Below are 19298 nucleotides of genomic sequence, written 5' to 3' on the forward strand. Positions count from 1 at the left end.
TTTCCCACTGTGTGTTTTTACTTGCCCGCCGGGTGCAGCTAGGATTAAAGCTAATGGCTTACCAGTTCTTGGCTCCATTGTTTCATTACCGTCTGTCTGAATCTAATGTGAACTTGCATGGGCCAGGCGGCTGTGATGGTGGCCGTAGCTACTGGCTTTACAACCCCCCAGTCTGAGAGTTCTTCCCTGACCCTACCCCATAACCTGCTTTGCATCTCTTCAAAGCACATGCTAATACGAGCTATTTACTTATATATTTATTGTCTATCTCCCCCTTTACAATGAAAACTCCTCAAAAGCAAGAACTTTTTATTCAGTGCCGTATTTCTGATGTCTAAAGTCATACCTGACACATAGTAAGTGTTCAATATATATATTTAATTAGAGAATTAATAAAAATATTAAGTAATGCATAGCAGCCCAGCTTTGGGCACAAAGAACAATGCGGTTTCTGCCCCCAAGACCCAGTTTAACGGACAGTATGGCAGCCTTACCAGCTTCCGCTGGTGTGGGTTTGGGGTTTTCGGAGGGTATTCTACTCAAAGGAACCGTCTGCTGCCGAGAAGGGCCAGTAGAAGGGGTCAAGACACAAGGAAGTGAGCGACCCCGGCGAGGAAAGGGCGTTTGTGGAGCCCAAAGCCTCCGTCCAGCGTTAGTCCGCCTGGCTGGGGGGGTTTGGGCATGGGGACTGGGATCAGACGGATGTATTGATAGTTCCAGCTCCAGCTCTGCCACTTGCTGGCTCCATGGTCAAGTCTTCCAGCTGGTGCTGCTGAGCTGAGAAAAGACAGTCGATCATCTACACCGCTGCCAGATTAATTCTGCAAAAGCACAGCTTTGAACATATCTTTCTGCTGTTCAGAACTGGAAGTGGCTCCCAACAGCTTAAGAGATTTAGTCCACTACCGAGTGACTGGATGGGTTAGTTAACCCTCCTACACCTCACTCTCTTCTTCTGTGAAGTAAGGATGGTAATAATCACTGTATATGCTGGAATAGGATACGAGTATTCAATAATCGTTCACAAATATTGTATACCTGATAGTGGCTGAGATAACTGGCTTATTCATTAGGAGTTGAGCTGGTAATAGACACTAGGGCTCATTTAGTCCAGTGGGCCATGCATGAGACCTTGACAGAAGCCATCTGCAGCAATAGAAACAGTCCCACCTGTCCATGGGAGACCCTATCATCATCTGTGGGGTTCTCTTTCATGGTTGGTAAACTTAGTCCAGACCGGATGACTGGTGTGGTATCTACCAGCTCTGACAGCTCCCATTCAATAAACTCATTCAGAGAGTGACCACACACCGGGATGTGGCGTGTGGAATTCGTTGTGATGAAAGGAGAGTCAGGGAAAGATGCCACTAACTCCCATTCCACCGTCACTACTTGACTTCAGAGCAATGCCTCTCGGGGAGACAAGACCAGTGAACAATTCTTTGCCATCCCTAGATCTCATTATCTTTTAATTTGATTTGTTCTCATGTTTAGGGGTGTTTTAAAATTACCTAAACTTATAAAACATAAATACATATAAAGAAATTTAAGCCTGACCTGGGGTGGTGCAGTGGATAAAGCATCGACCTAGAATGCTGAGGTCGCCGGTTCGAAACCCTACACTTGTCTGGTCAAGGCACATATGGGAGTTGATGCTTCCTGATCCTCCCCCCCCTTCTCTCTCTCTCTCTCACTCTCTCTCTCCTATCTAAAATGAATAAATTTTAAAAAATTAAAAAAAAAAAATTTAAGATCCCATACCCCAAAACCCAGTGATTACCTCTGTAACCTTTTTGGTAAATATCCTTCAAGATGTTTCCTATGAATTTATATAAAAAAATTTTTTTTGTCAGAAAATGAGACCTATATTTTGATCTTTTCAGTTTTTAGGACATCTTCCTTCCCTTCCCTTGTTTGTTTCTTGGTTACTTTTCTCTTTCTCAGTTTTCAAGGTCTCACAATGCTGTCTCAGATTCTGGTTTTATTGTAAGCACTGCGGACAAGAGGCCGGGGTTTGCTGCAGTGGCTGGAGGAGCGAGTTCGGAGGATCAAAATATAGAGAGAGCTCTTGGGAGGATCAAGGCAGGAAGGATTTTACCCAGGTGAACACTCCCTTCATAGTGGGTTGAAATATGTCCCGTTCCTCCCACCCCACCGCTTTGCCCACAAAATTATCTAATTTTTAGCCCTGGGAACCTGTGATTGTGACCTTATTTGGAAATAGTATTCTTACAGATGAAATTACATTAAGGATCTTGGGGTCATCCTGGATGAGATATTTGCAGAAGGGTGGGCCCTAAATCCAGGGACTGGTGCCCTTCTAAGAGAAAGGAGAGGCAGGTTTGAGATGCAGACAGACACACAGAGAAAGGAAGTCTATGTGAAGATGGAGCAGAGATTAGAGAGATGCGGCTACAAAACCAAAACGCTCCAAAGATTGCCGACAACGAGCTGAAGCTGAGAGAGCCCTGGCCGGGTAGCCTGGCTGGTTAGAGTGTTGTCCCCGTACTCCAGGCTGTGGGTTTGATGCCTGGTCAGGGCACACACAAGAATCAATCAATGAGTGCATTGTATGATTAAATAAGTAGAACAACAAATCGATGTTTCTCTCTCTCTCTCTCTCTCCTTTCCTCTTTCTCTAAAATCAATCAATAAGAATAAAACCTTAGGGGAGAGGTATGCAATGATTTCTCCCTCAGAACCTTCAGAAGGAACCGGTCCTGCCCATACTTTGATGTTGCACTTTCGGCCTCCATACTGCGGAAGAAAGAATAGGTTTCTGTTGTAAGCCATCAAGTTCGCGGTGTTCTCACGGCAGCCCTAGGAAGCTAATCCACCCTCTATAGTTGATGCTCTCTTTCATTTTGTCCTTGTTTCCTGGCTTGCCTGGTGAGCCATGAATGCCTTTTCAGCAAACCTGGGAAGTCAGCTCTGGTAAGTGGGGTCAGGTCTACTTCAGTTTCCTGAATGAGTATGTCATCAGTTTTTTCCCAGAATAAGAACAACATAATGTACAAATTGGATCCCCTGGCTCTAAAAATTCAAACCGATAAAGGCAGTTTAAGACGTTATAGAACCCAGTAGTGATGTATAGTTGATAAGGTATTTAGGCCAAAGCCCATCAGAATCTTCAAAATGAGAATGAAACCATGACTTATTCAGCTCCCAGGGCCAGTTTTATATATTTTTTATTTTTGTTACTTTTTTAATTTTAGTGAGAGGAGGGGAGACAGAGACAGACTTTCACATGCGCCCCAACCGGGATCCATCTGGCAAGCCCACTAGGGGTTGATGCTCTGCCCATCTGCGGCCCTTGCTCTGTTGCAACCAGTGCCATTTTTAGCACCTGAGGCAGAGGCCATGGAGCCATCCTCAGTGCCCAGGGCCAACTTGCTCTAATTGAGCCATGGCTGCAAGAGGGAAGGAGAAGAAAGAGAGAGGGAGAGAGGTGAAAGGGGGAGAATTGGAGAAGCAGATGGGCACTTCTCCTGTATGCCCTGACCAGGAATCGAACCTGGGACTTCCACATGCTGGGCCGATGCTCTACCACTGACCCAACCAGCCAGGGCCTCCCAGGGCCAGTTTTAAAGTCATTGGGGTTCGATTAGGAATGTGCCTAAATGATCGTCTCATCTCTTCTCTTTGGTCAAACCATTGTTGCTGCTGCTGAAGCCAATGAGACAGCAAAGGCAATGAGTGTGCACTGCAGGGAGGGAATTTTGTTCTCAATAAAAATCAATTTTGCTCATAAACACTACATTTTAAAAGAGTTCTTTAGCTCTTCTCAACTATTTTTCTCTCTTGCCCTGGCACTACGTGAAGCAAATCTTGCTGTATTTACCCTTCCTTTTCTTATTACACCAGCAGCAAAAAAAGGTATGCGTGTCACACTTTCTAAGAAAATTTGCGAGGGAGGGTGAGAGTCCCATCATCTGTGTGGGCTTGTTCCCACATGATGGAGGTCCGTACCAACTGAAAATAGATTGATTTGGAGGCAGTCCTGGGCCTAAAACTTAAGAAACTTATTTTTAAATGAGTGCTTTGAAAGATAGAAATGGATTTTATGTGGTTTAAATTTCAAAAGTTAATTTAATTTTATTTTCAGGAAATTTTCTATTGTGCTAATAGCTTTGAGATTTTACTTAGACTGTCATTCATTTTTGAATGAAATTTACACACTATACTAATTGCAATTTAGATCCAAAGCAGAGACATGAAGGTGACAAGAGAGTAATGAGGATATTTATTCAACAGATTTTTTTATTGTATGTTTTTTTTAGTTTCTCCCATGAACCAGCCCCAGCACTGGGTGGACTTCCTTCCCCCCAGGAGGTCAGGGTGCAGCAGGAGAGTCAGACACCGCTGATGAAATGGGCCTTCGTTGGGGTGGGCACCCAAGCTCAGGGCTGCTACGGCTTTAGAGGCATTGGCATCTTTTTTTTTTTTTTGTATTTTTCTGAAGCTAGAAACGGGGAGAGACAGTCAGACAGACTCCCGCATGCGCCCGACCGGGATCCACCTGGCACGCCCACCAGGGGGCGACGCTCTGCCCACAAGGGGGTGATACTCTGCCCCTCTGGGGCATCGCTCTGCCGTGACCAGAGCCACTCTAGCGCCTGGGGCAGAGGCCAAGGAGCCATCCCCAGTGCCCGGGCCATCTTTGCTCCAATGGAGCCTCGGCTGCGGGAGGGGAAGAGAGAGACAGAGAGGAAGGAGAGGGGGAGGAGTGGAGAAGCAAATGGGCGCTTCTCCTATGTGCCCTGGCCGGGAATCGAACCCGGGACTTCTGCACATCAGGCCGACGCTCTACCACTGAGCCAACCGGCCAGGGCGGCATTGGCATCTTAATGGGAATCTGAAGAGCAGGTCAAGGCTGGGGTTGGGGGTGGGAAAGGAAGGTGAACAAGACAGAGGGAACCACATATGCAAAGGCCTAGGGCTTTGGACAGCATGGAAAATTTGAGAAACCAAAAATAGCAGAAATATGGAGGCTGGGGAGTGGGGGAGAGTCTTGAGGGTTAAAGTCAGTCAGAAGAGTAGGGACGGGATGACAAAAGCCTTGGATAATCAGGCCGAGAAGTGTACTCTTTGTCTTGAGAGGACTGGGAAAGTCCACGAAATGTTTGAAGCACAGTGTGAGGTGACTAGATTGGTGTGTCACAGCAGGGATGGCAGTGAGAGAGAGGAGAAAGGCAGGCAGCTCAGCGGCATGAGGCTTGTTAGGGAGCAGAAATGCACTACCTCGAATGGTGGAGTCCACTTTTATTAAGTAAAAGATGGCTGTGCAATTAGTGGAACTCCCCCATACACATTTTGTCTCTGTTAAGAAACCAATGCAGGCCCTGGCCAGTTTGCTCAGTGAATAGAGCATCAGCCTGGCATGTGGATGTCCCAGGTTCAATTCCCAGTCAGGGCACACAGGAGAAGCAACCATCTGCTTCTCCCTCACTCCCTCTCTCCCTTCTCTCCCTTTTCCCCTCCCACAGCCAGTGGCTCAGTTGGTGTGAGTGTGGCCCTGGGCACTAAGGATAGCTCATCAGCCTCAGGCACTAAAAATAGCTTGATACTACAGCATTGGCCCCAGATGAGGTTGCCAGGTTGATCCCAGTTGGAGAGCACGCAGGAGTCTGCCTCACTGTCTCCCTGACTCTCACCTACAAAGAAAAGAAAAGAAACCAATGCAGCCCTGGCCAATAGCTCAGTTGAGTGGAGTATCATCATGAAATGCAGAGATTGCAGGTTTGATCCCCGGTCAGGGCACATACAGGAGCAGTTCGATGTTCCTGTCTCCCTCACTGCCCCTCTCTTACAGAAAAAAAAAAAAAAAATTGATGCAACTTAATCAAAAAATCTCTAAATAAGTCTTCTATTATTCTGAATCTAGTAACTGAAAACAATAAAATATGAGAAAAGACTTCAGCTCTTACTCTGAAAACATTGTGTGGCTGGGGCACTTGGCATATAAAGGAACCGTCTTTCATTCATATATTTTAGTAGTCAGGACTAATAAAGGGTGATGTCTGAATATTTCAAACCAAATTCTCTCAGTAGAGGGTGTTAAGCAACTTGTTATTTTAAACAATTTGGACAGATATTTGCATATACAAGCAAGCACATTCTTTGAATGAGCCCATTATATAACCTCACTTATCCCTGCAGGTAATAAACTGCTCTAAGTGCAGAATTAGATGTAATCCAGGGTTCTCTGTGCATGCATGTGTAGTGAGACCAATACGAAATAAACACATGTCAGGGACAATCGCTGCCTTCCACTTCACTTACCTCTTATGAATTATTTCTCCTCTCAATTCCATATCAAGACAGACGCATCGTATTTCCTAACTCATGTTCTCTGATAAGCGCCAGAAGAGCTCATATTGATGGCAACTGTAGAGAAACGTGTTGGAGCGAGACGTGTGCGTGTGCTGGTGGCATAGCTAGAAACAGAGAATTCCATTGTTCCCTTTCTTCTCTCCCCACAAGCCTATTCTCTTCTATTCAAGGTATCTATGCCTCCCTTCCTTCACTCATTCAACCAGCTTTTTAAGGGTGAGATTCCACAGCAGAGAAGGTACATTCCTGATCCCCAGCAGTTGGCAACTCCAGCGGAGGAGTTGGAATGAACAGTGCAGCAGGAAAGGGCAGTCTGTGTGGCACTGAGCCCCATCTTAGAACTGACCCTCCGTCCTAGGAAAGACAGCACCAGCTCTCCAGCCAGGCGGCCCAGGGAGTGAATTCACGCTCTGCCATCCACTAGCGTCGGACGGTGACAAGTAACTTGTCCTCTATGAGCCTCATTTTTCTCATCCAAAATGGAAATCCTAATAGACCCTATCTGATAATGATTGTTGTGAGGATAAATAAAAAGTGTAGCGTGCCTAGAACAAGGACTGGCACATAGTAAGAACTCAATCAACTGCTGTTATTGTCCTAAATGCCTGGAGTTCCTGCCTGGGAATCATTACTGTGAGACTAGTATATGCAGGGCCACACCCTAGCTGCTATGGGGATCCAAAGATGGACATTGCATTCTAGCAGGTAGATATAACCTGTACAGAGATAACCATAGATAAGGCGGATGTCCTCAATCCTACAAGCCAAATGCAGAATACTAGTTTAGTTATCTATTGCTACATAACAAATTGTCACAAACGTAATGGCTTGAAACAGCATCCATGTATTATTATTATCTCATGGTTTCTGTGGGTCAGGGGTCTGGGCTTGGTTTAGCTGGGGTCTGCTCTTAAGGGTCTCTCACGGGCTGCTATTAAGGTATTGGCCAGGGCTGGGTTTTCATCTAAAGGCTAAAGGATCCGGGAAAAGTATCCTCTTCCAAACTCATGTCAGCAGAAGTGAGTTCCTTGCTGGCTGTTGGCTGGCGGCCTCCCTCAGTTACTTGCCACATGAGCCTCTCCAACACAGCAGCGTGCTTTATCAAAGCATGCAGTCCGAAAACAGAACAGGGTCTACTAGCAGGATGGAAGTCACAGTCTTAAAGAACCTGATCTCGGCAGGTAATGATCTGCGCAGGGCAGCGAGGGGTGCAGAATGCTCCTCAGTCCCCACCTCTCTGATGCTTTGGGTCTCCATGCACTGTGCCCCCACCCATCAACACACACGGGGACCCGGCCTCTCTGTCTTCCTGGTGGTTTTTTCACAGTTTGATTCTGGAAGGATGCAGAAGCTCAACTTAATTAACCCTCTTGTCAGCAACCAGAAATTCCATGTCAGTTGTTCGTATGTTAATGTTGGGTCCTTAGATCCTTGATTCCTGCAAGTTTCCTTATTGGTTCAGTGTCCCCATCCCGCAGCATCTACAGGCTTTGGTCCAGAGAGTTAGAATCTGTAACTTCCTTCAGGGAGTGGCCCTTGGTACCCTGCAACCACTTCACTTGATGGCCGATGCCTCCAGGACCGAAAGAGCCTACGAACTTACAAACCCCCTCGGTGGCCTGTAGCTGACGACCGACTGAGGCAGAAGTGTCCAAGCCTGGCTCCTTTACCTTCAGCAGGATAAACTCGGCTTGGGTAATTTAGTCTCAAAAGCTCCCCAAAGCTTCAGACTGAGTCTGGAACTTGACTTGAAATCACAACCTTGCCTGGCTAATGTTTGTTCCCCATTCTGGTTTTCCTACCCCCTTACCAATTCCTCATGGGGTAACCTGCTTAATAAAGGACATAAACACAAATCCTCTCCTCAGGGTCTGTGCCTGTGGAACCCACCCGAGACAGTGGGTGTCACAACAGTCCCAGGAAGCTGACAGCAAGGATGGAATTCCAGATGCAGCTCATTCACCAGCAAGATGACAGTGGGAATCCCATCCTGGTGGTAGGTGGCATTCTGCATTATTTGTATTTGCTAGAAATTCAACAGCTCTTTATTTTATATAAAGGAAAAGTGCATGTAGTAATATCTCATTTTACTTAGATTTGAGGACATAAATTCAAATAAACCTTTAGTTAGTGCTATATGATAATGCCTCAGGAGAGCAGATGTGTTTGTTTACCTGGCATTAATTGTGGCATTCTGTATCTTTGTTTCGATGCGGGTATTGAGACTTTCATTCTTCGTGAACTGTGATGGAATGCAAACGGTGGAGGATGCACGGGCTTGTGCAGTCTCTCTAGCGTTTGAGAAACACAGACGAAATATAAAAATTATAAGGATGATGTCACTGGGTGAAATTGGACGTGAATAGGTCTAGAACAGATGAGTAAACTGCACAGAGTGGTGGGGGGCAGAGCTCTCTGTTATTCACTAACCAATACAGCTACATCAGCTCATACCTATGGCCTCTATGACCAGCTGACAGAGGAAAACTTGCCAGTTTGGTTCACAAATGCATTGAGTCAGCATATTGGTGCAAACTGAAAATGAACAGCTGTACACAAGAGCCCCTTCCAGAGGTGGCTCTGAAGAGACTAATAAGGATAAATCATTGTAACAGAGCTTTGGGCATTGCACCTGGTCATCCACTTTGTATGGAGAGAGAAGTGACCCAATGTGAGGATATAGGTAGACTCATGGGCACTAGGCAGTAGGAAATGACTACACTGGTTGTCCATAGGACTAGAGGGAGCACAGCTGGAAGAAGGGAGACAGGGGGCTTTGGGGGAAGTGGACCAATGGGAGTGAAGATCCTCTTACTGAACTTGAATGCCTACATCAGAGCAGTTATTGCAGAAGAGGCCCTAAGCAACCAGATGGACAGGATGATTCATCCAATAAATATCAGCCAGCCTTTGTCTTCAGCTTTCTTAATCCTTGTCCAGTAGGCATAGGCCTATGAATTTAGTAGCTACAATGACAGAGATGGAGGCTATGCGTGAGTCCAAAGGCCTGAGCTCCTTCACCACAACTGACTTATTGCTGGCACTGCTGAATGTTTGACCTATCAGACAGCTTGAGTGCAGGGTTGTTGGCTTAAGTGTGGGATCACAGACATGATTCCATGGTCACTAGCTTGAGCAATGGGTCACTGGCTTGGCTGGAGCCCCCCAGTCATGACATGCATGAGAAGCAATCACTGAACAACTAAAGTGCTGTAACTATGAGTTGATAGTTGATGCTTCTCATCTTTCTCTCCCTTCCTGCCTCTCTCTCTCTCTCTCTCTCTCTCTCTCTCTCTCTCTCACACACACACACACACACACACAATCTTTTAATCTCCCACAGTATCTAGCCCAGTGTGGGATACCTACAGGATTCAGTATGAGTTTTGGCAAATTCTTTGGTTTAGGTTCTCTTGGTTTAGTAAGATTCGGAGGATCCTAACTGGTGATTGCAGATTGCAGTAGTACATTACAGACTGGGACATCTGTAAATTGTCAGTGACACAGCAAAGTAAACCGAGTGTTCCAGGTTTTTTTGGATAATCCTTATTTCGGTTTTTCAATCCTCTTGTCAGACCATTTCCAGACAGTGTGTCCCAGTTGGTGTGGGTGTATGTGTGTTTGGACAGCAAAAGAGAGGATATGTTAGCCAACAGGCAGCTGAGGAAGTACGCTTAAGCAGTATAAAAAAGCAGGGACCTTGAAGTTAAGCAAGACTGGACCTCAAATCCTGGCTCCACCCCAACCAGCTGTAATACCCAGGCCACATGTTATTTATGTCCAAATGAAGTTACTAGTTCTTACTTTACAGAATTGAAAATGAGTTAATATTTGCAAAGTGCTCAGCATTGCTCCTTAATATAGTAAGGCTCAAGAAATGGTTTCTTTCAGACTGGGGGGAACCGTGGGAGTCTGGGGATGTTATTGTCCATGTTAGAGTTAGCGCAGGGGGAGGCGATGCCAAAGGGGTTTTGTTCATCTTTCCTTCCAGGGCATATTACACAATACTTGTTAATCAAAGGGAACGAGGACGTCATCTTCGCCCGAAAGGCCGACCTCAATGGAGAAAGGGCCTGAGACCCCTGGCCACCACGTGGCTTCTTGACAGCCCTTCCAACCCTCCCCCACCTCCTTTGCCGCGGGGCCGAAGTAGATGAAGGGTGGAAGTCCAGACACAGCGCAGAGGAGGCGGACGCCCTTGCCAGGTTTCCTAGCAACACCCGCCCCGCCCCGTCCCGCCTGGCGTGACGCGCCGTCAGAGAAAGGGGGAGGGAAATCGGGCCATCGTTGCCATGGCAGCGCGGCCGCCGCGCCTGAGGCCAGCGGCGCCTGCGGGAAGCGCGGGCTCCGGGCCCGGCGTGGGCGGCGGGGCGGTGTCCCCGCCTTGCTGCGGCTCCAGTGGGACCACCACCAGCTGGCCTTAGTCGGCGGGGGACTGGAGCTGTCTCCAAGCGTGGCCGGGTGCAGGCCGTCGGGCCCCGCTCACTTCCCTGCTGACTTGGCCATGCAAAGGCCTGGAGACTCTTCGTCTAGTCTCGTGGGGAAGGAGTTGGTCGTCCAGGGCCTGGTCTAGGCTGAGTGAATTGTTTTGGTTCTGGAATCTCGTCGGACCTTTTTTCCCACTACACAAGAAACGTACACACCTGCGCTGAGCCTAACCCCCAGACCTCTTCTCCCAGGTGTTTCACCTGAAGAGGATCTATGCAGAAAAAGGAGCAGCTTCCAAAATCAGCCTTTTAAAACAGCACTGAAAAGAAGTTACATTTCTCCAGGGCCATTTTCAATTGAAAACGTCCATGCCTGGAAGGGTTTTCTGGATTCTGGACTTAAATTTGCATCCTTCTAAATCCCTCTGCAATGAACTGCGCTTGGAGAATTCAGTTATGGAGTATTAAATTTAAACATATACCTCCCCCACCCCCACCCCCAGCTGGTGTTATGATTACTCGGCTAAAGGACTCACTCAAAGACAAAGCCACACAGGTCTCAGTCATTCTCTGGTTAGAGAGTATTTTTAACAGAGGCGGAGCCAGTCACGTGTTTGTGAGTTTAATCAAATTGACAAGGGCTCTGAGCAAGAAACGCTTGCAATCTAACGCCAAGACGGCATTAGGTACATAGAGATGTATTCTCTTTGGACTTATTTGAATCAGAGCTTTTCAAGTAGAATCTTCTCTTGCATATATTTTTCTCAATCTGCTGCAACTGGAAAATTTAAATCAAAATCCTATTTCGTATACTCATTTTTATGTTAAATGTGTCTAAGCTGAGATTATGCTTTTTCTTGATCAACAAGGAAATGTGCAGCAATCACTGTGAATTGAACACCTTGCTGATTGAGCGACACTTGAACCTGGAGGCGAGAACGACCCTGAGCTTAGAGTAAGAATCCTCCACAGCACATTTCACAAGCACATTCTCTTAGAAAACCACTTCCACATACTTTTTAGTTTGAAACCATGATTGTGGTTGGACAAGTAATCATATAATTTACAACAGGATAATAAATGATAATGAATATAAATATATATTTTTTTCTTGCTCCTAGGTCATTTTTCCCCTTTACTAAAACAGAAAACCTTTAATTTGCATGCTGGAGAGTAGGGGATAAATTCTGAAAGTTAATTCAAGGATCTGAAAATAAGTTTTGTATTTAGCACTGCTGAAAAAAAAACCCTAAAAATTGATATGTACCTAATGACATTTTTGTGCATAATGCAAATCACTAAAATATTCTGCTTCAGATTTGGTAGTTTGAATATTATAATAACAGGCACAATAACAATGTGTGCATATGCACACATTTATTTATTTATTTAGGTAATTTTTCATGGTGTCTGATTCTTCATTCATTATCCTAAAGTATTTTTTTTTCACAGAAGTTATTAATCAGTATAAGCCCAGACCAACTTGATTGCAGGACATTACATTGGGAAGGGTCCACATATACCTGGTGTAGCAAATGCAACTGACCAGATCAGCTATTTTACTGGTTGATTGTTCTCTGTAGATAGAGGTTTAGTTACACACATAAGTTAGCCCAATCTTCATGCTTAAGACTTCATTGACCACTTTGGAGAGTTCAGTAGATGCCAGAGGAGCCCCTAGGATTTATTGCATGCCCTCCTTTATTGATAATATGCGAATGTCAATAGTCTCACTAGACTTTTCACATAATTTGCTAGATTGGGAATGATTTCCATACAGCTGGGCCCTTTAGTTTCCGATTTTACAAGATTTCTACCTTATCACTTATGGTTATTGTCTCCTCAGGAACCTAATATTTATCCAAACCAGACCTTACTTTCCACGCTCACCTTTTCCTCTCTTGTAAATAACCAGTGACCTTAAGTTTTGAGCACCTTATCATTATTACTGATGACCAGCCGTTTATCTAGTCCTGTATTATAACTTGATTCACTGCTTATCTATACTATCATCTCTTAGGGGCTTATCATAATATGGACTCTTGAATGAAATATTTTAACATGAGAATAAACTAACCTTTCTCCATATTTCCAGATCCCTTTAGTTTTGCTCATTTACTTATATACCTTTATCCCTCTTTACCTATTCATGCTTCCCAGTTTTATTTCTTATACAATGGAACAGATCACAGTGCTTATCTTATTACTACAGAAGTGATTGTGTTACCTCAAAAGGTGGAATGTTCTTGTTCAACTCTTAATGGCTTATGTTTAGCTCTCCTGATCTCAGAAAAATATGAATGCTTTTGTCGCTAGAAGAATCCCCCATCCTGAAATCTTAAAATATTTTCCCCATCAAGCTGCAAGGCCATCTTATATTCTAAAATCATTCCTTTGGATTTGAAGAGGCAATTTTGTATAGTAGTTAGGAGACAAGACTCTGGACTCAGTTGAAGATTCAAGTCCTGATTCTAACCCTTACTAGCTGTGTGAATTTAATCAAGTTTTTTATTTTTATTTTTTTTAACTTCTGGAGGCCTTAGGTTTCTCAAACTTCAGGCCTTGGCTGGTTAGCTCAATGGTAGAGTGTCGGCCCGGTGTGTGGATGTCCTGGGTTCCATCTCTGGTCAGGGCACCCAGGAGAAGCAGCCATCTGTTTCTTCACCCCTCCCCCTCCTCTTCTTTCTCTTATCTCTTCCTCTCCCACAGCCATGGCTTGATTGGTTTGAGCTCATTGGCCCAGGTGCTGAGGATGGCTCTATGGAGCCTCTGCCTCAAGCGCTAGAAAGAGTTCATTTGCAAGTATGGCCCCAGAGGGGGTTGCTGGATGGATCCTGGTCAGGGCGCATGTGGAAGTCTGTCTCTCTAGCTCCCCTCCTCTCACTTGGAAAAGAAGAAAAATAAAATGACATACTTCTTGTAAAGTTCATGGCATGCAGTCAACACTCAATAAATGTCAACTGTGTCTGTCTATCATCATTATTATTATCAACATTAAAACATTGTTTCCACTGTCACCAATTTACATAGCCTGAATTAGTTTATTAGGGTAGACTATTCACAGATAGACAGGATTCTGCCAGGACATAGAATAGACATTTTGGCCCTGGCCAGGTGGCTCAGTGGATAGAGTGTTGTCTTGGTATGCAGAGCTCATGGGTTTGAGCCCTGGTCAGGTGACATACGAGAAGCAACCAATGAGTGCACAACTAAATGGAACAACTAAGTGGAACAAGTTGATGCTTCTCCCTCCATCTCTCTCTTTCTCTCTCTCTTTCTCTTTCTGAAATCAATGGAAAAAATTAAAAAAAAAAACAACCAGACATTTTGGTTAAAAAGGGGAGGGAAGCAAGGGCAAAGCCCAGAGCTTGAGCCCGTGCCTGGAAGGAAGTGCACAGAGTAATCCTGGAAAGTCAAGTACAGCGCGGGGTCACCAGGCACCTGAGGTGAGGAAGTGGAATTAAAATTAGAGCCCACAGTAGAATGATGCTCACAAAATTAGCTCATAAAATGTCATAGTCAGACAAAACCATGACAGATACAATTTTAAATATATGTAAAATTGTGAGACCTACCATATAGAAAAAAAAAACAAAAAAATGGAGGATTCTGAGGCATGCCAAAGACTTCAGAATTAGATGGGAAGGTTTTTTTAAAAATATATGTCAATCAGAATTCCCTGGCAGAAATCAGAATCCACTGTAGGGAGTACAAGCAGAAAGAAATCTAATACAGGGTGATAAATGGCTTCCAGACTTGTATTTAGGATTCAGGAAACATTCTAGGTCAAGCTTCAGGACCAACTCTCCAAACTCCCACACAGAACCAGGCTATGGCAGGAACCACTACTTTCTCTGCAACAGGAGACTTCCTGCTAATGGTGAAACCGCCCTCCAGCTGCCTGGCTTGGGAGTTCTCTGCCATGGCCACGGTCAGGAGTCTGCCACCATCAGGAACCTCCCAACATCAGGAAGTCGTCATCACTGCTGTTTGCTCCAGAGCCGTGAGACCTGCACCAGCAAAATGGATGTCCTCCTTTGACTGACACCTGGTTAACCCTGTCCAGGAAGCACTCAGTGGCTCCATGACCATGCTTGCCAGTAAATTTGGCAGACGCCCAGCAGTGAACCTGGAACGGGGCAAGTGCATGGTGAGAACCTAAATAATATCAGAACTTTGCTTCAAAGAAGTTTGAAACAGGAGTTTGGGTGTTTCCAACTCTGCGGCCCAGGAAGATATATGAAAAGGAGGTTGGGATGGTTCCTGAGTACTAATCCTTGCCCACTGCGGGCAACCTTTTGGCGGTCAAATATCCTTGAGGACCCTTCTTCTGAATTTAAACTTCCAAATGATAGCAGTAACCTCAAGTCCTCCCTAACATGCAAACACATTTGCCCTCTCCCACGGGGAGACCAATGCTGCCCTGCATCCATCTCTGGCTGATGTGCGTTTTTCCTTTAGCCAAGTCACAACCCAGTCTTGACGTCAACCTATGGACTAAGTTGTAAAGTTAATCATGCCCATAAAACCCTTAAGAAAACAGAGGCAAAAAAGAAAATAAAAAGCAAAGTGGTTAATATATATATGATACATAAAGAGAGCAAGAAAGAAAACATGAGTAGCTATTATAATCCTCATTTTTGCTATTGGGTAAGTCTATAGTTGGTATTTCTAGCTTCCTTCCTTTGCTACCCATTCCATGTAGTCTTTGTTTCCAGCAGGTTGATCAGCGGGCCAGACTTCTCTGCCTGGTGGCATGACCTAAGCCTTCATTCCTGAGGTGTCTGACTTCTAGGGCCGCTGGGGTGTTCTCTAACTTTTGCCACTAAACTGGCAGGACCAGGTGGCACTCCAGAGAATCTGCTGCATAGCAACAGCCTTAATTGTCCATGATAGTCAGGAACCCAATGATAACGCAGGAACCCGATGACCAAGTAGAAGTCTCAATTTCCAGTCCAGTAGAACCACGTGTTCCCTGATGGAGGAGTCCACAAACCTCTAAATTAACAGAAACTCAAAGTCACAGAGATGCAAAACAAAAATTCTGTATGTCATCAGGCTTAATAATGAGAGGTATTCTTCCCATTTCTCCCCCTTGGTTTTCAGATCTATGAGATCTGAAAATCTAGGCTCCAGAACTGTGGGACAGTTTCTGTTATTTCAGTCACACAGTTTGTGGCACGTTCTTACAGCAGTCCCAGCAAACTAATACACACTGCAACCCCCCCCCCCATCTATAGTTTATTGTGTACTTGTCTGACTTATAAATGGGGCTCAGTGTGTCCCATCAGGGTGGCTAAAAACATCTAGTCAGTATCTCCACTATTACTGATAATTCTGCAACATCCACCACTGAAAAGGAAGCTCCGAGAGCTGTTTGGATGACATAATTGTTTCTTTAACAAGGAGCAGTGTTTTAACTCTGAGATGATTTAACATTAAGCATAGAAACATTTAAGAGGATCCAACTTATAATGTTTATATTTTATGTCAAGAAGGAATCTGTTCATATTTGTTAATATTTAAGAGAATTCATCCTCTTGGTAAAACAGCTCAGTCTTGTTATTCTAAATAAAAATTATAATTGATTTAAGCTTGTGATTTCTAAATTGAAATCTTTCCACATTTATACAAAATATTGGAACATTTAAGAGCGCGTAAAACTCAACAGTTATAAGATTATAATAATAGATGTAAGTTATAAATAACTATAATCAATATATAAATATATACATGACATAATTATATAATATATCATAATATAATTCTATATAACTGTATTTATAAATATATATTTATACAACTCAACATATTTTATTAGATTTATAAGAATAATACAAACACTTAGAATTTTTTTGTTTGTTAAGATAGATGCCTGACTTATATTAAAAGTAAATCTTATATATCAAGTATATAAATGTAGTTAAAAATATTTAGTTTAAATGAATTTATAAAAGCCTCCTTAAAAGTTCTTGTCAAGATTTGCCAGCTTTATATACAGAATGATAAGATCTGTATGTTGCATCCAAGACAGGGATTGGCAACTTTTTCTGTAGAGGTCCACATTGTAAATATCTTAAGATTTATGGGCCCTATTGCGTATGCTGCAGCTACTCAAATATGCCATGGTAGCACAGGCAATATGTAAATAAATAGGTTTGGCTCTGTTCTAATAAAACTTTATTTACAAAAATAAGCAGCCATCCAGATTTGACCCATAGGCTGTAGTGTGTCAACCTCTTATCTAAGAGACTGAAGATTTTCAAATGCAAGTTTTAAAATTTATAATTTCAATAAGTCAAATGTTAATGATAAAAACAAACATAACTGCTGAATAATTTTCCCTGTGCACAAAAGACACCTTCAAAGGCATCTAAAAACTCAGACTGTAATGAGCTACGTGGCCCTGGGAAACAAGTGATGGAGTGGAGGGAAGATGAGTTGAGGCCTGGCTTCCAGTTCTAGCTGGGTTACTCAAGTAACTAACTATCCGGAGAAAATCATTTAGTCTCTGGTCTTTGTAAAGAGAATAGAATCTCCACTAAACCTACACTTACAGATTTGTGGTGGTAGTCAAACAACATATTACATGCAAGTGTACATTGAAATAAAAACTATATATCTTTCAAAAATAGAGTATGACTATCACAAAGTATAAATGCATTTGCATAAAAATTTTAATCCACAAAATATAATAGAAATTTAAAATAATTTATCATATTTATTACTTGAAAATATTTCTTCTTGGTTGTAACTAATCTGTGATGTTCTGCTAATCAGAATGTGGATTAATTTAATACTCAGAAATTTGTCACTCTGACATAACTTATTAACATAAATACTTCATACTTTCAACAGATTCAACACTGATTTTTTTTTTCTAAAACCAACTTTTTTCTGAGGAAAAACCCAGTTTTTAAAATTAATTCTTATTTTTGTGCCATGGTTTGCTACATTCGTTTTAGAGCCAGAAAGACTCCTAGAAATCATTCCATTCAATCCTATAAATGTTGACAGATGAGGATTCTGAAGATTTGATGAGCTAAGTGAGCTGCCCAAGAATGTATTAATAGGAGCACATTTATACCTTTACGATACGAATTAAAGTACAGAACCAATAATGATGGACCCTTTGTATTTGTACGGCCTGTGTGGTGTGCATGGTCCAAACCTTACACAAATAATGAAAGCGTAGATAACTGATATACAGGTAAGAATGCATATTACACTCCTTTCAAAGTCTATTAACGTGAAATATTTGGAATCACACACAGGAAAAAATGATCACATTCCTTAGGGTTTTTTATTTTTCTCATTTATACTATAATTCCTCTGGAGCTTTCTTAGGATGTACTGATAGAAGAAAATAGTAAACAAATCAGCTCTCACATCCTTTTTCAGTGTTTGTCCACAGAGGGTTTGCCTATTTAGTTTACCACTTTATTTCATTTGGTCCGATCAGGTCCCTGTAAAGAATACCACTGAGGAAGATTGTCTAAGGTATGTGTTTTCATGCTGGCACTGGAAAACATTAATAGAAGTTAAATGTGGAGATCCCCGCATGCTGAGATAAGTTTACAACTGTAAAATATCATTTCCTTCCCAGTCTTTTCAAATCAGGAAGGTTGAGGATGGCTTGTTAAACTCAAATATTTATGTAGTTTTGATCATATGAGAAAAAGGAACTTATTTTTATTCTTTCTTTGTATCTTATTTTTGTTGCAAAGTTTATAACACAGTCTCCTCAGCGGGGTTTTCCTCAATTTGGGGACCAAAGGTCTCCCATAGACATGCACTTGTAAGATCAACATGGATGACAGTGTAGGTTAGGGGGCCTTTCTTTCTCACCAAATTGCCATTCATTATTTCTACATGTATAGAATACACATATGTACATATGGTCTGGTATAAAATTGGCATTAGGCTTATATATTGTTGTGTAACCTGCTTTTGTCACTTAATATGGATGCCTTCTCTGATGATGAAGTGTCCCTTTGCCACATGGTATTTAATGACCACATAGTATTTCATCAGCCAGACGAACCATCATTAATTTACGCACTCTGTTGTTGGACATTAGGGTTTCTAATTTTTCACTGTTATAAATAATGTTGTGATGAATATCTGTGTACATAAATCTTTTTGCCCAGTTCTGATCATTTTTGTAAGATAAATTCCTAGATATAAATTGCTGGTCCAACGAATGTAAATAGTTGTAAAACTCAATGTAATGATCACAATAATAACATTTTTTGGACTTGCTATGCTTGGCACTGTGCTATAAAAATAATTTGATATAATCCTCATAATAAATAGATAATAAAAATACTATTAATACCCACATTTTGGTCTCCAGAGGAAACTGAGGCTTGTGCCCAGAAAAATAGTTAATACACAACAGTGATCAGCAGACCCAGCATTTGAGCCCAAGTCTGTCTGATTCAAGGCTGATATTCTTAATCACAACACTATATTTTCACTTCCATATTGCCAAAATATCTCCTCCACCCAAATTATTATTACAATTTATATTTCTAC

General features: G+C 42.9%; 1 non-coding gene across 1 annotated transcript; it reads right to left on the reverse strand.

The window, feature by feature from the left end:
- Window positions 1-4756: 4756 nt before the first annotated feature.
- TRNAI-GAU (transfer RNA isoleucine (anticodon GAU)) lies at window positions 4757-4832 on the reverse strand. The gene has a single exon. It is a non-coding gene; the product is annotated as a tRNA-Ile (tRNA).
- Between the last annotated feature and the right edge of the window lie 14466 nt (window positions 4833-19298).

The sequence above is a fragment of the Saccopteryx leptura genome, chromosome 6 (genome assembly GCF_036850995.1).
Source record: "Saccopteryx leptura isolate mSacLep1 chromosome 6, mSacLep1_pri_phased_curated, whole genome shotgun sequence".
Classification (NCBI taxonomy): domain Eukaryota; kingdom Metazoa; phylum Chordata; class Mammalia; order Chiroptera; family Emballonuridae; genus Saccopteryx; species Saccopteryx leptura.